The sequence below is a fragment of the Salvelinus namaycush genome, chromosome 6 (genome assembly GCF_016432855.1).
Source record: "Salvelinus namaycush isolate Seneca chromosome 6, SaNama_1.0, whole genome shotgun sequence".
Taxonomy (NCBI): domain Eukaryota; kingdom Metazoa; phylum Chordata; class Actinopteri; order Salmoniformes; family Salmonidae; genus Salvelinus; species Salvelinus namaycush.
In genome coordinates, this window is record NC_052312.1 from 8,070,558 (window position 1) to 8,074,261 (window position 3,704).

The window sequence follows — 3,704 nt, forward strand, 5'->3', positions numbered from 1 at the left end:
TGCTTTGTTATGAAGTCGCACGTATCTTGCGCCTGTGTCCTCTGTATTTTAACTTGACCCAGTTCCCACTCCCGCCTTCCCTTTAAAACGAGGATCAGCTGTGCAACATTAAACGCCAGTAGGGCGTTCGAATCCACCAATCAGATGCAATGTAGCTGGTATTCGATTAGCAACGGCCAATGGCGTTGAGTCTCTGCGACAACGTTGCAGTTTTAGCGCCGGATGAAATGGTCCTTAGCACGGACGCAATAAACATATGCCAATTAATGCCCTGATTACTAACGTCAAGCCCATTGGGTACATAAACAATTATTCTGTTCTGTGCCAATTCACACCACAGTTGGAGGTCAACCTCACACCTGAGTAATTTGTTAATTAAATGCTGTCTGTTAGGGGGGAAATGTAAACCTTTGTTTGGCATATAGGCTGCTTACACAGGCAGCCTAATTCTGATATTTTTCCAGTAATTGGTCTTTTGACAAATCATTTAAGATCTTTTGCCTATAATTATGGGAAAAGATGAGAATTGGGCTGCCTGTGTGAATGCAGCCACTGTGTATTTATGATTGATCAAAGTATTATTCAGTTTAAAAGTTATACAATAAATTGTTCTTGTTTGGCGGAACTAGTCTAGGGTTACAAAATTTATTTTCTACAGAATCCAACACCATCGTGTGGTTCATATGTATTCCTCAAAATGTTCAATTGATAAAGGATATCATTCAATTATTTAACTAGGCAAGTCAGTTATGAACAAATTCTTATTTACAATGACGGACTACAACGGCCAAACCCGGACAATGCTGGGCCAATTGTGCGCCGCCCTATGGGCCTCCCAATCACGGCCGGTTGTTATACAGCCTGAAATCGAACCAGGGTGTCTGTAGTGACGCCTCAAGCACTGAGATGCAGTGACTTAGACCACTGCGCCACTCGGGAGCCCGTTAATCATGCGTGTTTACATTTGACACTGACATCTAAGCAACATTACATCATACACATCCAGAAAAAGCACACACCAGATAAATGTATAGGACCACAAAGAAAAAAAAAATCTTTATTTTCTTATCAAGATACATTAAAAGGATACAGACATTGGAATAAAAAACACTTGAGAAAACCCATTAATTGTAGCATAATTCTCTCTCCAACATACAAAATTCTAACCCCCTCTACATCCCTCCCACCTGCTCTGATTTGCCCCCCCCCCCTCCAAACCCACCCAATGGAGAGCAATGTTCACATGTACAGTATTTTAACCCTCTCCACAATATGGAGTAATTACAAGCCTTCTTCCCCACAGATTTAATATAAAAAAACTACTTTTCAATAGGCCAAGTTTTTTTTTTCCTTCTTCAGATTAGTATTTTAACACTTCAAATTGTTTTAGAAACATTACAAAAGCCCACATTGGGACCAAACTTGCTTATAAATCAGTCATTTCTACCCCCATACTGGCTGCCATTGCACACAGAGCCCTGAGGGAGAAAGAGGAATTATAATATCCAATTAAGAATTAATTTAATCTAAACTCACCCTTTCTTCATAATAAACACAAAAAGGGAAAATTAAGATTCAAACCAAATCAACCCACAAGTAGAGACATCCCTGGAGATTCCACTCCCATCATCAACGACGTGACTCCAGCACCCAGGCCAATACATATTGCTGCTTTAGTAACAACATTATCTGACAACAACCAGCTCGTAACATCATTTGCCAGTTTCATTCAAACCCAAGATCCAAAAAGTCCATTGTCATAATTGCTGTGGCCTAGTCTATGTTTGGGGGAGCTGAAGGCATATGATTTATTGGTACAGGTGACAAAATTAACAGGGGCTGTCTAAGAATGGAGTTTTACACCTAGAATGTTTTATTTTTTTATGGCTCAATTCTGACTCCACTAAAACAAACCCATATTTCTCCCAATAAGGACCTCAAAGACAACAGTATCTATTTTGCATGTCCCAAACAATCAGATCCACATCCAGTACCACCTTTGTTTGAATATCTTCCAAACCTACACAATATGAATCTCATCTACCTTGTTAACTTACACCACCCTTTCCTAAACCCTTACTTTTTCCTCTCGCCTACCATAGTATTGAAGACACAAGACCGCTGTACTCAAGCGGTTGCCTGACGACTCATCCTGAATTTAATTCCTCTGCTCTATCGATCGCTACATTCATTCAGTCTAAAACTGCCATCCTAGACGTTGCTTGTTTGACTTCAAAATGAGGGGCGTTGAACAAAACAAATCCATCAGTGATTGGATAGTCTAACCAATCAGTGTATCAAAGTTGATAACGTCAGCATATAGGCAGGCTCTGGCCCAACCCATAGGTTTCTGGGACCAATCAGAACGGTCAGTATGTGTTTGCGTTCTAGAAATCGTCGGGGGAGGCAGGCAAATCCAGACTCATCGTGGAGAAGGAACGTCAGTTAGTGGGAACGATGTGGCTGGGTAGCCAGGCAACTCAAGCGGTCTTTCTCAGTCAAAACCAAAATGCACCCAAATGCATTACAGAGAAGGATCCCGACTGTCTCTCTCCAGATGGGTAAATAAACGGCTGTAAAAAGTGTGACAATCAAGTGATGGTAAACAAGACAGGACTCAAATTGATTGTGACGACAATCAACTAGAAAAACAGAGCTCAACACTTAGAGGTTATGAGAGGGAGTTGGGTGGAAAGCTGCTGATGTTAAAAAGACCCGGAGGGGGGGGGTCAACAGAATTGATTTCCTCACTATCAAACCCTCAAACGTAACTTCTGATAGGATTGTGGAGAGATAGGGGGCAGGATCAGGTCTAATTTAGGTGTGGAGAGGGGGTGGGGCCTGATGTGATGGTGTAAGAGAAGACGGGGGTCTAAAGTACAATCTGACAAGTATCCTTGAAGGATGGGTCACACAAAGCACTTTACTGCAACCTCCCAGACCTATGATGGAACAAGTGGGTGAAACCTTGATCAAAATAGACTTTCCCAAAAACATGCTAAAAAACTGCCCCACATAGCCCTCCCTGTAGAATATGAATAACTAGAACGGACATTTAGTCAAATTGCTGTGGTTCTAGTATTTCTATTTCCATGGCCCTCCCACAACCACACCCCTACCAGTCCCCAAACAATTAGGTGTCAACCCCTCAAAATGCTGCTAATATTTACACAGATAAGAAAGGACCTGGAGGGAAAAAATAAAGTGTGCTTAAATCACCATTATTTCAGGATGAGAAATATTTCTGATTTTAAATTACACAGTTAAAATTATTTGCCATTAAAAAAAGGGGAGCAAAAATAATTAAGCAAAAAGAGCCGGAATAAAATAGTAAAGCCCAAAGCCTAGTGCGTGTATGTGGGGGGGTGTTGTGTCTGTGTATACACTCAGTGTACAAAACATTAAAAACACCTGCTCTTTCCATGACATAGACCAGGGGAGGCAATCAGGCCCCGAGGACTGGAGTTGCCCACCCCTGACATAGACGGACCAGGTGAATGCTATGATCCCTTATTGACGTCACTTGTTAAATACACTTCAATCAGTGTAGATGAAGGGGAGGAGACAGGTTAAAGAAGGATTTCTAAGCCTTGAGACATGGATTGTGTGTCATTCAGAGGGTGAATGGGCAAGACAAAATATTTAAGTGCCTTTGAACAGGGTATGGTAGTAGGTGCCAGGTGCACTGGTTTGAGTGTGTCAAG